At 37.1% G+C, this 18,690-nt stretch overlaps 1 protein-coding gene across 1 annotated transcript in view; it reads left to right on the top strand.

The window, feature by feature from the left end:
* Positions 1-240: 240 nt before the first annotated feature.
* PRKCA (protein kinase C alpha) overlaps positions 241-18,690 on the top strand; it is a 151,338-nt gene continuing 132,888 nt past the window's right edge. Inside the window, exon 1 of the mRNA XM_026860902.1 lies at positions 241-270. The gene's annotated coding sequence lies outside the window, so the exon portion shown is untranslated. The remainder of the gene's footprint in view (positions 271-18,690) is intronic.

Raw genomic sequence — 18,690 nt, 5'->3', positions numbered from 1 at the left:
ATAATAAATTTTATTTTTTGCCAGAAGCTGAAATTACATAGTTGGTAGCAGCTATTGTTCTCTGCTCTGAAATGGGTGGGCTGTTCTGTGTTGTATTATTTTAAAATCTGCTGCCGTCTGAGCAAAATCTGAAGTTATTTAATATGAAGCTATTTTTATGTTGTTACAGATCATTGAGAAGAAATTATAACTAAACATACTAAGATGGTGTGTTTTTTTCTTTTTTTTTTTTATGCAGGGGATTTGGGAAACAAGGATTTCAGTGCCAAGGTAAGCCACAAGTGCTTTGTTCGCTCATGCGCGTTGTTGCACCTCATTTTGAAGGTAACCAAAACTTTCCTGCAGCAAGAGGGAAATAAGCCTGGAAAAACTAAGCGAGCATCTCTGCCTATGTAAATGCCAAAGGAAGATAATTATTCAATTAAATAACTGTTGGTATTTATATCATATACATTGAACAATCAAGTAATTGTTCATACTGTAATGACACAAAAAGTTTGGTCTTTTTTAACATCTTGTCACGGTAAATGTCATATAATCTGCATGTGGTGCAGCTTCTAACTTTTCATGAAAATAATCTGTGCAATTTAGCTTTCGCAGAGACCATTTTTCACATCAGAAGCGCTTGTCTGTGTGGGCGTTTTGGAAAATGGATTCACTTTTTAGTCATATGCCTTATTTTCATAACCCAAACTCCCTGTTTTTAATTTTCATACGCTGTGGGTTTAGGAGGACCTTTGGTTTGAACTACATTTTAGGGCAGGCAGCATTTCTCAGTCTTATGTAATCCTTAATTACAAAAAAACCCACCCCTACAAAATCACCAATTTAATAAATTCTGCTAACCTTGAGAAATGGAAAGCTGCTGTAGCGGGAGATAACTATACATGTGAAAACCAGAGCATGATATGCTGTATTCTCACGTACTCTCTATTTTTTCCAAATTCTTATCATTATTTAACATTTAATCATGATATAACCACACCCAACTACTGTTATTTTTTCTATGTCATATATTTACCTAATTAGGATGAGGCTTTTTGTTGTCCCTTTCTCTTTCCCCACCTTCTTCCCTATTGTTTCACCTGCAGATGTACATTGAGTACTCATTAGCCAGCCTCTTGGTTTGTTTTTTTTTTCATTACATTTTCTAATGGCTATTTGCTAGAGCTTTAGAGCATATTTGACTATCCTAAATGTTGCTTTTACTTAGTGAAATTACGGCTTCTGTGGTATTTTTGTGAAAGTTGATGTTATTTGATTCTTCTTGAAACTAAACCTCTGAGAAACTGACTGCAAGAGAATGATGCCTTTTAAAGATGTTGCAATATTTATCTTTCTGCAAGTAGAAACTTGCAGATACACACATGTAGTGAAAACATTGCATACCTTATTAAGGGAAGCGTGCAACCGTGATTTTACTATGAATCTTGTATATAAGTTTCCCTGTGTCCCGAGATGTTAATATTAAATTTTGTAGATATCCTCCAGCTTTTTGCTACTCATCGCATCCAAAGCAGTGCTGTAGATCAGCCCGCGGTTAGTAATGGAATGGCTTTTCCTGAATCCCATTCAGGATAGCTCAGTGGTTTCTAGGTAAGGAATTATTTAGATCTTCATCACAGATTTCCATTGGTATACAGAAAATAATTGTGGCTGCAGTTAAATTATACAGTTCTTGATCTTAAATTGTGCAGTTTGCACCATGTTGGTGTTCTGCTGTCTTCCAGTCAGGCAGCCAGTGGCTCAAACTGAACCTGAGCCATGGATCAAATTGGTGTGGCAGTTCTCTTCTAGTATTTTGGATTCTGTGGCTAGAATCCTTATACCAGCATTATTCTACTTAGCTAGTTCTGTCTAATGAAGACTAACCTTTACAAAGTTAGCAAAAAGTTTGAATTTGGCCTCATTTTCCCTCCAAACACTGTGCATGATCACAACTAAGAGTAAAAGCAGTAGAGCAGCTTGACTGATTTTTAAATGCTTCAGAAGTGATACTTTTTAGGAATCTAAATATGTTCAAGCATGACTTCTGTCTGCACCAGAGCAAGATTCTGTAGTTTTTCTTTGATAGAGACTTTTGTATTCAGGGTTCTTGTCTGTTTTCTTATACTGTCAAAACCTCTATGGAAATAGTCAAATTTTAGGTAGTTTAGGCAAGTTATTATTAATAAGTTTAAGTAGTGGGATTTTTTTGCCATCATTCATTAAATTCGATTGTGATCACAATCAAAGAGTTCATACCCTTGGGATAATCGTCTTGAAAAATAAATAACTAAAGTTAAGCAGCTGAATCAAAGCTTTTCAGTTAAACTTCCTGAAGTGTCCATCTGAAAAGTCACCAGCTAAAGCTGGAAAGACAAATTAGTCATCAAAATTAGTGAGATCATGAGGAATTTTTTTTTTTTTTAAATGTGAAACTAGAAAGTAGGTTGCAAAAAAACCCCTAGTTTCTTTAATTAAGCAACTACCTTTACAGAGAAGAATGACAAATTAAGAATAAAATGGAAATTTCAGTATGACATGAAGGAAAGGAAAGAATATTACAGTGACAGCTCCTAGTATAACTACAGTTTTTGGTCTGTCAGAGTTTCCATTATAAGAAACTTTTAGCTCTGTTTTCAGGAGTGTTGTAAAATCTCCTGCTAGACAGAAACTTGATGTCAGGCAGGTTTCAGAGTTGGGTGGGTTTATTATTTCCAAAGTTATTGTAAATTCCTCTGGCCTTTGCTACCAAAGGGAAAAGGAAAGGTCCATAACAGTAATGTATCAAACTCAAAGGATGCTTCTTCCCTAAGAAACTGCAGTTATTCTATGAATATTTGCATTACTAATTCTTTAATTAAACAAAAGTCCTTGGTGTTTATGCAGTATTAAACATTGCAGCTAACATAGTATTTATTTACAGCTAACACAGTTTTTATATTTTTTTAAAACTTCCTTTGAAAAAGTGTCACATAAAACACAGTTCTAGTTTTAAGAGATGCTCTCAGAAAAAAGGATTTTTATGTTTAAATTTTATTTAACTTAACACTTAACGCTATAGACTAATGATCTTTTTTTTTTTTGACCCTTAATACCTTTTTTCATCAGGCTTGCTTTGAGCCTTGGAACATGTTTTCAATTGTATGTAGTTTTTGTTTTCTAATTTCAATGCCTGTGTTTCTGCTGCAGTGTTCAGGTTCAGTATTATGTAAAAACATTTAAATGAGTTATTTGGAATTGAAGAGAAATATTTTCATTTATTTAATCAAAAAGCTTTACAAAACTTGTTTTCTTATTTTTATGGGATCCCTATGAGTTTGCAAAATACAATAAATTCAGTTTTGGTACGCTGTTAAAGTCCTTAATGTGACAGAGGTTCAGGGTGCAATTGCATTATTACCGCGCAAATGCTTAGCAAGAGGCAGTTCACATCTGAAGTAGTTTGTCTTGGAGAGGCTGCAGAAGTCTGTTGCATTATCAGAAATAAATTTTTTCAGAGGGAGGATTCATGGCCAAAAAAGTTACGGTGGAAAAAGTCTGGGCCTATCTTTGATAATGTGTGAATTTGAAAAGGAACCTGAAAGAGGTCAGCTGGATTAACTTCCTCCTAAGGAATGTATTTTTACACATTAGGAAGCATTTTGCTGTTTGATATTTGTGTTTTATTATTGACTTATAAAAACATGAACTATTCTAAAATACTGTGCTTTTGACACAGGAGTTCTTATTCTGCTGTTTTGCTTTTCCTGTTTTCTGTTGATTGTCTTTGTGGTAGTGAAAACATGATGGTAAGATTATTTAAAGGGAGTTATGGCTTTGCTTTGTTTTCTTACATTGTCAAGCAGGACAGCAAGCTGTCTGTAATGCTGAAAGCTTTTCTCTGACATGTACCTGGAAATGCTACAAGAGTAATGTGAAAAACGGAATAATTTTAAATGCTCTTCAATCTGCCACAGTATGAAAGTTACTCTTTTAAGAAAGCAGACTTTAAATTAAGCAAGCTTTTCAGTTAAATTTTGGCTTCATCCTTCTTTTGATACTGACTGTTATACTCTGAGTATAACCTATATTTGTTTCTTTGTTTGATCTGTAAGAAAAGGTTTTCTGGTGAACAGAGCACAACAAATAGTGATTCACTAAGATGCAACATGTATTTAGGTGTCTAGACGTTTTGAGTTCAGTACTGAAGGCTCAGCAAGTTCCTTGAGGTGAAAATATTTTTAGTGACAGTAATGTAAATGTGATCAACTCATGTTTCTGATTAAGGGTCTGTTGTTAATTCTCTCCTAAATGGTCAAAATTTGTAGTTATTAACCTCTTTTACATGCTTTCTGCAGGGTCTTCTGAAGGGCAGTGTTCTGCTATAGTTCAGCTCTGAAATACATTTGGCTTTAGGAAGAGTTTAGCTTCTTTTTTTTCTAATGTAGATAAATTAAAGCTGGAGAAATCCATTAAAGCGGACTGTTTAGCTAATCTGTGCAACTATTACTCTTTCCACTTTTTTCCTTATCTTCCCTCAGTTTCTTTTCAGAATATTTTTTTCCGAATGTTGAATTTAATCTTAAACTGATGCAGTGATCCTTTTGGAATAGCTCGTGCCCTGCTGGGTACACTTCCTAACACTGTTGGTTCTGGGCTAGTTAGACATCTATAGTAACTCCTCACTAAAAATGGCAATGGTTGATTTTTTTTAAATTTTTTTTTTTACTGTCCTTGCAAATATCATAACACTGGCACATTAAACCAGCACTTCATTTCCTCTGCTTTGTTTATCTTTTAGCCACTAGTTCTTGACCTCAGTTCTACAGTGAAAAGACCAAAGAACCCACTGATGCTGACTCCTTTATAAATCATGTATTTTCATTAAAAATGTTGTATTAAAGGTCTCTGTAGAGAGGTGGTAAAGAAGCTAATTTTTAATGCTTTCACTGTGATCTGAAGATTTGAACAATGATGCCTCTGAACACCTGTGACTTGGTTGACATGTACAGTTTTTATGAATCCTCAGTTGTGTTATAACATGCTTAGAAAGGGCAGCACAATTAAGTCCTCCTTGTATATGGATCGAGGCTTAGTTTCTGGTTTTCCATCCTTATAATTGTGTTTGCCCTACCAACAGTTTCTTGTTCATTTTACTATCTTCATTTTCCTCTGTAGATGAAAAAACTAATAAAAATGTATTACATTGCTGTGTTACTTCTCATAAAAATATTTCTGTCTTCCTTACTTGGAAATGCTATTGCCAAAGGGTAGATAAGATACAAAGTAAGTTCCCCTCTATGTGCCAGAACTGCTTCTCTTCTACAATTATCATTTTTGTGGTAAGATTGGATATTACAGACCACAGTTTGAACAATGTGTGTGTTGTTCTTTGTGCTTTTTATATTACTCATAAGTCATGTGCTACAGTTTACATTAATTAATGTTTCTATAAGTGTGAGGTTGAGAAATGAATTTCATGGAAGTCACTAAGAGTCTGTGACTGTTGGTCCTTTCCATATAACTTGATGAAATCTTCTGAAGAGGAATTTTAATGTTGATATACTGAAAGCAGCTGACTTGATAGTCTATTTTCATGCATATAACTTGGAGGTATCTGTTCAGAAATGAAACCACCAAGGCAAAAACCAAACATACACACACTGCCAACAAAAGAGAACAAAACAAAAAAAACCCACTTGGGAGCATAAATTGTTTCGACACACAGGTTCCATAATTCCTCTAGCCAGCTTTGTCCTTTCCTATGGCCTTTTGCCCTCAGCCTAATCTGTGGATTTCTTCTCAAAGGACACTAATTTTTAGGATCTGCAGATAATCTGACATACAGATTATAAACGTTCAGATAAAATGCTTGTTGCACATTTGTCTTGTCAGCTTTTATTTATTCATTCTTCCTCTCCTTTGGCTGTCCCTTTCCTTCCCTTTGCAACACATGTCCCATATTATGAGGACATACAGTCCTGTTAGTTGCCTGATACTGGTGTAAACTGAGATTCTGTTCCTATCCGCACAGTTGAACTCTGAGAGATCTTTGAAAAACTGCCCATGTTCCAAGTTTTTCCTGAGAGCAGCCTTGACATACAGATGAAACTCCTGAGTCTTAACGAGTGCGAACACATCAGCAGTGGTTGAGATGGGGCAAGCCCCTGGGAAGCGTGCATCCCTGTCATCCCTGCCTTCGCAGTGCTTGGGTTTGCCTTGCCGGGTGGTCTTGGAGCATGCAAAGTGGATTTCCTTTGGGTGATACCAAAGAGAGCTGCGTTACAGCAGCGTGTTTAATGTCCTCCAGGTGCTAAAGGCTGTTTGGTTCATGGATCACACTGCAGCTAGTGCAACGTAAAACCCCTGAAACGTGGGCTGTGTGGATGTCTAGTTCTTAGCACTGTTTCTCTTTACAAATCTGTTCCTGTTGGAGCGTTACTTGATAATGTAGACATATTGGTTATGCTTTCAGCAACTGTTTTCTGCGTGGGGAAGGGAATGTGGTGTCTTTGAGCATCACTGCTTTATAGAAAGGACAATAGGGCATCTTTGTCAGAAGAGGGAAGATACATGTATCCGTGTTTGTGAGGATTCTCTTACTGCAATCGTATGTATCACAAAAAAAATCAGTAGATCAACTAGATGCACAATAACCAATTCACTCAACATAGAACATGACAGTAAAATAGAGAAATATGCTGCTGTACTTCTGTTTCTCTAGAAAATTTCCTTGGTGATGTTGTGCTCATCAAAACTGGAACATAATTAAATCTTATCTTGCGGCAAAAGTTTGTTGTTTGTTTGTTCTCGTATTATATTTCAAGGACAAAACCGTCTTCACCCTTCCCACACTTCGAACATGTTAAGTTTTGTTTTGTTTACTTGAAGCAGTTCGATATCCCAGCAGTGTGTTCCAGTTAAAAGAAACTGACTGTTCCAGTGCCCTGGATGCAATTCTGTGAAGCTCTTCAGCTTCTAATTAAACATGTGGGAGTGATAGCTCGTTCTGAGTTGACAGATAAACCAGTTTGAGTCCTGGGCAAGATAAAGTTTGGCATATTCTTTATTTTCCCTTCTGATTTGGTGCAGTACTGCACATCAACTGCCGATACGCAGCCACATATGGTGTTAATTTTATACAAGTTTTTTGTGGATGTGACTTATGCCATGAGCAGAATTTAATGAAATGTTGTAAAGAAAGTTGCAGAAAGACGAAGAAAACAGATTTCCCTGTTGGGGAAACAGTGCGTTGATAGCTCTTTCTTCTATGTTTGTTTTTGTGGGTTGTTTCTATTTAGGGTTAAAGGTAAAAGTACTAAGTTATTTAATAAATACTTCAGGCTTAGTTCCTCAGCTTTTACATCTGGAGCAGAAAGCAGGAAAGTCGGAGTGAAGGACTCTCTTGTGTATAATTAGTAACAGGAACTACCCTTTGAGTGTTTCCAAATTCTTGTAGATGCTGAACATTATAATTCCAACTGATTTCAGCAGTGCTTGTTGAAGACTTGGAGAGGCTGGGAGTGCTTGGGAGTTGGTTATCAGCTGTTAATTTTTCAATTGCAGCTATTTCTGACTGCTGCCTTCCTTAAATGTGATTCCTAACAGTTACCTTGTAAGTCAGGCAACCGAACACGTGTGTACGGGTCTTTCTCTGGATTTCATTGTCAGTCGCTCTCATCTCTTAATTATAATTCCATTTACATGAAGTTTTTTAGTTCCTTTCTGCAATTATATAACTTAGCCTGTAAGGTACTGTAGACAAGTATGTCTTTCTTTTTGCAGATTATCTTCTAGTCACTTCGGATAGATTTTTGAAATCACATTACTGTCTTTATTACTTAAAATACTTTCATCAAATGAGCTTTATTAGCAGTCTGCAATATGTCCCATAAATGTAGAAGCTTACTGGAATTATTTTTGTCTGTCCTCTGTTTTTTATAATTTATTTAGACTGATACAGAAATACGTTTTTTGAACTAAAAATGCAAGTTTGTCCAGAAACACCAAAAAATATGGTCACTATTATTCTCTTTATTTGCTACTTTTTAGTTTTTAAGATGAAGCTGCAAAATTCTAGTTAATGCTTGTCTTTATATGATGGCTGGTCAAGATATAGAGAAATATTTGCTTTTCATTTACAATCACATATATAGGTTTTGATACTGTCAGAAATATCTCTGAATGGACAACAACCAACACAAATAGCTCGTATGGCACATTCAAGCTTTACCTTGTGTAATAATTGTTGAATTGTTTTCTTTTTTCTTTTTGCTAAGAAAATAAGCCATATTCACAAAACAAAATGTCATTTTTAACTAGTTGCAGCCATTGCCCCTTCTTTTTTTCTTTAGCTCCAATCAAAAGAATTGTATAAAGCTATTAATATTGTATATTGCAAGAATTTGCATATAGATAAATGAAGCCTCTAATTGCATTTGGAGGTTGAAATTTTTATTCTGGAGCAAAATTTATGATGATCATGTTGCTGAAAATTAAATGGTTTTTTTTTCCCTCCAAATGATTCTTAAAATAGGGTAATGGATATTGGTGCCAATATCATTAAACATTTTTCAAATTTTAGAACTGTAGGAATTAGATATTTAAAATTGGGGTTCGGTATGCTTGGCTTTCAAAACTACTAATAATGTACATGAGTGTGTCTTCTTAGCACGTGTTAAAAAAAGATCAGTAATGACTCAGAAAAAGTGGATCAGATGCTATCCTGCCTTATTTTACTATTAGATGTGGGAAGCGTGCATACTACAAGGTACAAACTGAAGATAGAAATTCCTATTTCAGTGTTGAACTTTGTTCTCAGTGTAACTTTCCAAAGCACAGATATTTCGCTCTTCATTTTAATTTAAAATTAATAGCATTTTTAACTTCTCTGGAATGTGTGCTAAATGTGTTAGTTTAGTTCCTCAGTAAACAAAACGTTATTCATGTACAAGGATGAGTTGGAAGAATAGTTTATCTTCTTTCAAGTTCTGGTCTGTGCCGGGTTATTATTTTGTTCTTTACTCACCAGGACATCAGCCAGAATTCAAAGTATTCTTGTCCTCAAGAAATTAGTCATATTAATATTTTAAAAAAGGTGAATTTTTCTGTGCTGGGAAATAGTGTAGAAAGAAGCCATATCTTACGGAACGCTGTTGTGTACGGTGGTGTTTTAGGGGGTTGATTTTAGAAGTTTCTTTGTTTCCTAAAGACGTTTAGCAATCATGATCTGCATTCTTATCACTTTCCTCTGCAGACAAGCTGAAACAAACTTTTGGAAAGTGCAAAACAATCCTGTTCATAACTGCTTTTGCTTGATAAAATGTCTCTGCAGTGTCATTCTTTCTGCTTCCATATCGCACTGTGTGTGTTTCCGTGGCAGCTTCTGATTCTCTGGGCAAAGCAGCGTTACCTAGTGCCTGGTCTCTTGTACCTCTTGCCTGAACTAGATTTCCATTTTTTGCACATAAGCTTTGATCCACAGAGAGTTTTTGTGTGTCTGAAGATGACATCCTGCTAGGTGCTGGCAGGTTCTGGGCTTCTTGATTTTCTCCTATTCCAGAATTTCATAAAATGAATTGATATCAACCTAACAATTCCCTGAACTTGTTTGACTCAGAGGAAATGTTAAAAAATAATCATGTTACAATAAATATAGGAATAAGCTAATGCGACAAAATTGACTACCAGGGTATGTATAATTTTTTTCCAAGTTCTTCCATCATGACAGGTTAGCTGATTGAATTTGCAACGTGCCCTAAAATTAGTCAGATTTTTGGATTGCTCTTACCTTGTTTGCTAACTTCTACTTGAAATGAATTAAATTTGAGAGCATTCCAAGTATGTCAGTTTTAGATCTTCCTTTCTTGTCATCAGCTTTTACAAATTACATCTGTTGGATATATTTTTATAAAATGAAACTTCTATGTTAATACAAGCGCATGTGAGCACAGTAGAGAGCAATAGGTACACTCCTGTTCACGGGTATTTTTCAGTTCTTTTGAATGTGTATGGGCTCATCGAGGCAAATGTTGCAAAATTACAGAAAGAAGGGAGAAAAACATAATTTTGTTTATATCCTGTTTCAAATATTTTGATGCCTAGATATCGGTTATTGTTTGTTTTCGAAGTTATTGAGAGATCCTTAGGTGTGAGCCTTTAAAACGCAGTAAAGGCTCAGTAAATCTGGTTGTGCAGCTTAGTTAAACTATTTCCTGTGGCGTCTTCATTGCGCTGTATGTCCATGACAAACGAACACACCTGCTTCCACTGCCTGAAGACCCTGGGGAATAAAAGCGCATTTTGTTAAATATGAAAACTTGTTAAAATTTCCGGTATATCAGTGGGGGAAAGGTGGTGGTTTTTCATGGTAATTTGCGTCTGCGTTGCTATTTGCTTGTCTAAGTCTGACCTTTGTGTTGGTACAAATAGTGTTAGTTTCTGAGTCGCCTCGGTAGTAATACCGCTGAAAAGGAGCATTGGAAAGCAGCGTAGCTGCTGAAGAGGGTTTTAAAGTGCAAGTGGTGGATATATTTTCTACATTTTCCTTAGAAGCGGTGTTGTTTCCTAATAGATGGTACCATCATTATGCCCACTGCACAGCGTGCTGTTGCATTAGATAATTTTACGCTCTGGTGCTCTGTATGCTATTGTGGGTTGTTTCACTGAGTAGTACTTTCCTGCCTCAGATATCCAGGTGTGCCTGATAAATCTTGCAGGCTGTAAAACTGATGCCCGTCCTTGTTGACGTATGCGTCAAAGTCAGTAAAGCATATTTCTAAGATTTCTGCAAAACTGAAGTCATGTCAGCTTCCTGATGCTCTATAACGAGGAACAGTTTAGTTGTCAAGTTTATATAAAGTTCTGTTCATTTAATTGAGCTTGAGCTCGGTTTTCTTAGAACACTTTGCAAAAATCAGAATGATGGTGGCTATTATTAAACCTGGTACAAGGCCAGATGTCACTTTCATTTTAGAATATAAATGCGTTCTATTATAAATATGTGAGGCTTGTGCGTTATTCATAATTTGGTAGATGCTGCATCACTTCGTGTTTTCCATAGTTCCTACGGGTTTGGATACTCAGCAACAAGTATCATGAAACCAAGGTCCATTAGTTTCAGGAGTACTCCTGCAAGTCCATCAAACAGCTCATCCCAGGAGGCCTGGGACTGCTGGAGTATCTGGGACAGATAAAACAGTGCAGTTATGCCTGACTTTGACTTTTTGATCAATATGCCTTGTCCTAGTCCGAGTTTCTTTTTTTATAAAATAAAGAGCAAGAACACTGTAAAATACTTGATAATAGAGCTGTTCCTATTTTGGGAAGAGGGAGGACAAGCCTTTGTCACCATTGCATCCCCTTCCTGGTTTCTGTAGAAGGTCTTTGACTTCAGATCCTTTTGTTTCCTGCTCGTGCCTTAAACTTCTCTCTGGGTCTGTGTTGTCACTGTTGTGCATATTTATAATCATACACTGCAACTACAGCTCCAGTTTTTAAACAACCCAGTCACCATAATGGGCATATAAAGTCCCCAAGGCTTTTTACCTCTGCTGTCATCTTAAGTGCTTTTGACTTGTGATAACAGAACAATAAATTGTGGGAGGTCAGGTTAATGTGACTGACAGTGACTGAGACTTCATGTTAGAAGATATTGAGTGAACAAATTCATTGATGCCAGGCCACGAATTTATGGACACATAATTTTGGAGTATTGATTATTTAAGTAAATGTGTAGCTGAAGATTGATGAAGGGAATAGAAGACTTCATCATATATCATTAATGTATTAAGGAGGTTTAATTGGGTTTATGCAGGCTTTTATAACAAGCTTTCTGCAAAAAGCATTGATAAATATGCTCAGTAAATTTTAATGAAGTCCTAAACACTATCCATGGAGCTTATTTTGTAATTTAAGTCAATACATTAGAAAGAGTACTAGTTGTAGAACTTGCTATAGAATCAAATTTTTAATAAATCTTGCTCACTCTTGGCTTTTATTCCATTTATGCAAATATTGACCTTTGAATTCCTACCACTGCCCATGTTTTATTGAGCCTTGCTTTGAAGGGGCAGGGGGGTGGGTGTGGTATCATCTTTAAGCTTTTGTAGTAATAATTAGAAGGGCAGTGTCAGACATATGGATCATTTGACATTTAACATGGCGAAATGAAAAGGAAGTCGGTGATAAAATCAGTGGGGTTAGTTTTAGAACCATCAAATGTGATGTGTAGAGAGCGGAAACTAGGCTGGCCAGCAGGTAGCACAGCTGACGTATTTCTAAAACTTCCTATCAGTTCTGCAGTCAGGGGCACTCTGTAAGAGTGTAGGATTGTATTCATGTTGAGCTTATAAACGTTCTTAATATTTTAAAGCCTGGATCTTGCAAGCTGCTTTGTATGAATGGATCAGTATTGCGGTCAATGAACGTCTGTTACATTGTTCTGTGTGGAACAACTGTTGGGATGTGACCTTAATCTGTAGCTAATAGTATAGGCTTTAATACTTATTTTTATTTGCAGAGCAGAGATCCTCTGAATAACTGAAGCCTTATATTATGCAGAATTCTGCATTAATATTTAGTAAAGCGAGATGCCCTTGATACAGAAGGTTTAGCAACTTAGAGACACTAGGTGTGCTGTTATGTACACATATTATCCTATCGATTTCCATATGGGTTGTTTTGAAGTGGAAATTATTTGCTTGAGCTCAGTGTTGATGTTTCAGTTTAATAGCACGATAATATCTTAAAATTTTACATAAAAATACTGTGTCATTTAAATTACATTGGCTATTTATATTATGCTCATTAGGGTTGTATGTAAGGATTTGAGCTATAAACACCACCTGAAACCTGCACTGGATACCTCGTGAGGAGAGAGTGGCTAACTGAGACAACATGCAAAAAAAATTTTCTCGCTATACACACATCTCTTGTAACAGTAATTAAGAAGCAGTAGTGAGAAGATGCAACCCTTACTTCCTAGGTAACTCAGAGGATGACTTCATCCCCTGTGCATGCATGCATAATACATAAATACACTGTGTGAAATAATTTGGATGATTTTACCATGCTACACAGTGTTGATCCTGTTAGGAAAAGCCTACAGCACTCTATTTTGCAGCAAATAGAGTTCTGCCAGGCTTAATGATATGGAAATGATTCTTTGTCTTCATTCCCCCCCCCCTTCCCCTTCTTATTTTATAATATAGTTATCAGTGGAGTATGATATACTTAAAACTTACTCTCAGCAGATGAGTCCTCATCACTTAATCTGTAACTTTCCTGTTTTGCTGTTGTGTGTAAGGAAAGCTCAGGCAACAGGTCTGGGTATGTGTGTTGTGGTAGGAGAAATTTGCTCCTTCAACCAAGTTCTGTCTCTAGTTACTGTTGAGTTTTAGGGCAAATGAGTTCTTCCATTCAGGTTATTTTGCTGTACACAGTTAATTAAATTAAGAGGATGACAGAAATTGAATGAGTGATGGAAGAGAGGATGATCTTGCTTGAGAAAATGATCAAGAGGTATTTTCTGTTGTGTTTTCTGTGATACTGGTAAGAAAAAGTTTAAGAATGTTGAAGTTGGTTTTTTTTTGGTTTGTTGGTTGATTTTTTTTTTTTTGTTTTCCCTGTTACAGCATATTTTGAAAAAATAGAACCCTTAATTCTAACTCTTTTTGCATGGGCTAATTATTTATCCCTAGGTTGAGGCTTAAAAAGAGTAATTTATTCTTCTGGGGTTCTGCAGTTAGAAATTCATTCTGACCTGATGGTGTGATGCAGGGTAGCAGATGCAATCTTTGGATCAACCAGCTACAGCTTTTGTGTTAACCAGTCATCAGGAAATATCACTAAATTACTGGAGTACAAAACGCATCTGTTGGAAATACGTTTAAATCTTTTGTGAAATAGGATGGGAAAAACATTACTAGAATGGGGAGTGGCTTTCGAAACAGCTGTGCTAAACAACGAAGTGTGGACCATGTGAATGAGCTCTTTTCAGAAATCTGAGCAGACCTAGTTGGAGTTGGGTTCGTGTGGCTCCTCTCCAACTGTTTTGTTTCTCTGACTGTTGCATAAGGGAATTCTGTAGTTTGTTCGGGGTTTCTGTCAGCTTGAAATCTGCCTGCCTTCAGGTTGGTGGGCAGTAGCCTAAATGCGTGTGTGGCTTTCCAAGAGTTAAAGCTTGGCAGTTTTTAGTTGCTTATAATTCCAGATTTAGTCTCGACTTTGCTAGCTATGTTGCCTCCTTCCTTTTGAAGGAATGCTGTCTCCATTTCTGCATTCAAGAGGAAAGCATTAAGATTATGAATCAACCCTTTAACATTTGCTTAGCTCTCAACTTTGATATTTTATTAATTTGTTTTAATGGCATAATCCATGTTGCCATGAGGATGCTTTTCAAGGCCACATGCCTGCTCTTAGAAATGGATGTCCTGCTGTGTTTTATAATGCCATGTCCTAATTCTGAAGTTGCCTATCGTGTAGCCCTGATGCTAGTGCTCCCTTTTCCCTTCCTCACCATCTCAGGCTCTCGCTGCACAAGTGCCACAAGCCTCACTTACCTGTTCTGCTGCTGTAATTGCCACTGCGCTTTTAAGGACTTGCCAAGCATTGATGTGGCACTTGAAGTGGGAGCCCTGAAGGAAGATAATGAGTTCTGTATTACTTGTTAACGCAGGATTAAAAGTCAGGGTTTTTTCCAGCACTTTTTAATGAATCCTTCAAAAATTTCAGACTGAAAATAGAAAAAATTCTTTTTGCTGCTGCGTATTTTGGACTTGGGTTTTAGGAGAGGTAGAATGCTGGTGATTATTTAACACATGTAGTAGCTGCATGACAGTTCTAAAAATTGGCAGTGCTGATTTTAAAACATGAATTGCTTTCAGGTCGAGTTGGGATGTGGAAACCTCCCTCTTTATATCTTATTTGTTATCTCATGAAACCAGTTTACACAAAGATTCTATTGAACAATTTAAAATGTCAAAGCTTGCTTGGCTTCAGAACAGCTGTGTCCAAAATGGCTTTTGTGTTGATAGGAAACTCTAAGCTTTCTCTAGAAGAATGCACTACTCGTGTGTTTTTTAAGATTGAGTCTGTGTCTCCGGATTATTTTTATGAAAAGAGCTGTTTGTGAAGTTGGTGTTTTCTGTCAGAGTTAAAAAAATCTCCATGCTGTCTCCTGAGAAAATACCAAGATCTCCGATAACTTTTTACTTACAGATTACAGATAAGTTTAAAAGGCAACCGTGATTTATCAGAGATCCAGATGTTCTTGTTTTGCTTATTACCTGTGTATGCATATCCGTAGGCTTGCTTTTCACACATAGACTTACAGATCATAACACGCTTATGGCACCGAACTAAAAATGTCTCTGTTTTTTCTAAATGTTGTCTTTAGCCAGGAACACTCTGCATTTCTGTCATTGATTTAAGGCTCTCCAAAACATTAAAAATGTAGTTGTGCTGAGTCTCATTAGTGTGTTACTCATTGTCTCCAGCTGTAAAACAGTGATATTTAGCAGTGCTCAGGTTATACAGATTGTGTCAGAATCAAGAACATGAGATAAATAGGTAAGATGGGACTGGTTTGGTTTTGTTTTTCTTAATTGTGGGACAAAGTCTTGTGCAAAGATGTATTTACGCTTTAGGAGAATACTTGCCCTAATGAATTTGAATATTAAAGGCATGAGTCAGTGTAAGAGCAGAGCAGTGGTAGAGTGTTGCTGGGTCAGAGCTGCTCCTGTGTTTGCCCTTGCTCTGAATTCTGCAGAATAAGGTGGGGGGGGGGTGTGTTGGCTGATGGGTAGTTGTGGTTTTTCAAGCAGAATGTTATAGAGGCGGCCGTTGTCTAGAAGCAGAGACAATTAATTTTGGCTTTCACTGAGGAATTATTTTAATAACTTGTTATACCTGAAGAATGGGTTATGTTATCTTACTCTCCCATTTAGTTTTCTGATGGGGAAGTGTATTCTCTTCTAAACTTTTCCCTTCTGTAGGACACTACATGACTCCAGGGTTGTTTGAACGAGAACAAATGTAAAATGGATACCTTCCTCAATGGCTGCTTGCTCCCGAGTAATCTGTTCTAGAGATCATCAATTTAGCAGGCATTAATTCAGCTCTGTGATGAGTTCCTGTAAACTGTAACAACCCTGCCCGTGCCAGACCCAAGCTTGTCACTGCTCCAGCATTGTCATTTTATCACTTGCTTGACAGGTGTGAATTTAAATACTGATTTCCTAGTTAAAAGATTGTATGTATTTAGGTTGGAAAGTCAAATCAGTGCACTGTGCTTCCTCTGTTTTAGTTCATTACAGGATTTAACTTAGGAAATACCTGTGGGTCTGAGTTTATTTGTAAATTATTGTGGACACTGATAGTGTCTACTACCCCCCAACTTTGTTAAATCACTGGTTGCAGCTGCAAGGTTATGTGTAAGGGATGAAGAGGCAAACTTATGTTAGGGTTAGGGTGTGATTTGTACTATATTTCTGAAATTTAGAATCCTGCTTCTAGACCATGGCACTGGTTTTGGGTCATGATTAACACAGTCAAATTTTATCCAGTCATGCTAACAGAATCTTGTTATCACTGGATTCTGTTTCTAGAGAAATATTTTAAAAGCTTGTTGCAGATGGTGTTCCATCTTTAAAGATAATAAGATTAAAATGTGTGATGAGGGTGTCTTCAGAAAAAAATGGGATGGTGGTGGGATACTGTCACAACCTTTGTGGAACAGACAATGATGCAGTAAATCGATGTCTTAGCGATTTTGATTCTGGTGAAAACTTGGTACAGCTGCATCTTAAAAAGCCTGGAAAAAATATTTATAGTAACTAATTTCTGCAGATAGCAACAAATTCAGCATGCTATCACCATCTTTGGGATGTTTCCTTATTTGAAGCTGATGGAATGAAACAGATAGTTAAAAAGCCCAGCATAAACCAGCTATAAACCCTCTCAGTTCTAGAAGTATTTGCACTTATTGACACTGCTTCTTTCATCCTGGAACACCTTTTTCATCTTCAGCTCCTTCTTTGACCTCAATTTGAGGCAGATTCTTTCTAGTTTAGCAGCTCTCAAGCTGGAGGGAGAGTACATAACTTCCCTTGGAGATGGCAAATGCTTGCATACCAGCCTGCTGCCTTGCGGAGCTGTGCTGGAGCCTGGAGCAGTGGGGCAGAAGTTTAACCTGAATTACCTTGGCTTGCCCTACCCTGTCTCTAGAGCCCAGATAGTTCCAACTTATGGGGTGAAACTTGTGTGGGCTAATTCTGTTCTCTCCCATCCTGGGAGGGATTTGTGTCTGGCAAGAGTTTACCTGCCTTGAATTGATGCCATCGTGATAGTTATTCATGTGAAAATGTAGGAGGAGGAAATGAGAAAGAGGAAGCAGAGGAGCGAGAACAGGAGGAGCCTTGGCAGAGGGCGAGTGCCATGAGCAGGGGAGCTGGGAACCGGCCTGGGCATCCTCTCTCAGGATACAGGCAGCGGTTCCCGGAGTGTACGGCCAGCTGGGTTTACACGTTGGTGTGGGTCTTACGTGTTTTTAGAATACTTTGAATGTCAAACTTCAAGAAGGGATGGATGCCAAGAAATGAAAACTTCCACAGGAGGTTGTTTTGCATGTATTTGAAAAATTTCAGTTTTACATTCCGCCACTTTTTCACTATTCAGATCTTATTGGGAATGAAGTATTTGCTTCTAGTTCTTGTTGTGTCTTTAGGAAGACTTGGGGTTTTTTAAGCTACTCATTTTTGTTATTTAGCAAGAAGTGAAATGTAGTTTGTACTACTTCATTTAATTTAAACTTTGTATGATAGTACTTGCACCAAAAAGGCAATTAATTAGTAAATGGCAGGATCTTTGGCTTCTATTGTTTTCCTTTGGTACTAGCAGACATTTTTGCATAAACAAAAAAAGGTTGTAGAAATAGATTCTGAAATAATTTCTTGATTCTTTATAAGTGTAGCCATTTAATAGTATAATTAGAAATAAATTTAGAGTGAAATTCCATGTGACCTTCATCTGTTTTCTTACTTTACTCTCAGATTCATTTTCTTTTACTACTCTCAACAAATCACACTCGGAACTACAACAGTCAGCTGGTCTGCGTTAAAAATAACCTTAGGAACCCCTATCCTGTATATTGTGACACTACAGCCTTTTACTTACCAGTATCTCGTAAGGAAGAGTAACTTTTACGATGTGAAATGTAGGAAAACTCCGGCACTCTTCATGGGGTGTTTAATGTATTGGAACGTGGTTGAAATTTAATGTGCTTGAACAAAATTGTGTGTTATGTTGTATATCAGAGGAAAGGATTCTGTGAGCAACCTCGTGCTGCATAGCAAGTGCAGTTTAGTTGCTGTATGTGCTTAGATATATCTGAAATACTTCATAATAATAGAAGATTAATGTGATATGAAAAAAACATCCAGATTTATGAATCTCTTCAAGCCCTCCTGATGAAATGCTGTGACATTATTTCCTGTTTTGCAGAGGAGAGCCCAGGCTGGGAGAGGCACCCATGTGTAAGTGCTGCTTTTCCTGTGGGGATTGCAGCTTGTGTACAAGCAGTTTGACCTTACAGGTAGTACAGGTATCGGTATCAGCGTAGTTTTGGCAGCACACCGTTCCACACAAGCTGTAGAACCTGCCTGGGAAGCTGAGAAGCTGCCTGGCAGTCAGTGTGAGCTGGACCTCGCTCTGGGGTACCAGCACGTG

The sequence above is a fragment of the Athene cunicularia genome (genome assembly GCF_003259725.1).
Source record: "Athene cunicularia isolate RWA chromosome 18 unlocalized genomic scaffold, athCun1 chr18_part1, whole genome shotgun sequence".
Lineage (NCBI taxonomy): Eukaryota > Metazoa > Chordata > Aves > Strigiformes > Strigidae > Athene > Athene cunicularia.
The sequence above is the reverse complement of the archived record's forward strand: the minus strand, read 5'-3'. Positions and strand labels throughout refer to the sequence as shown.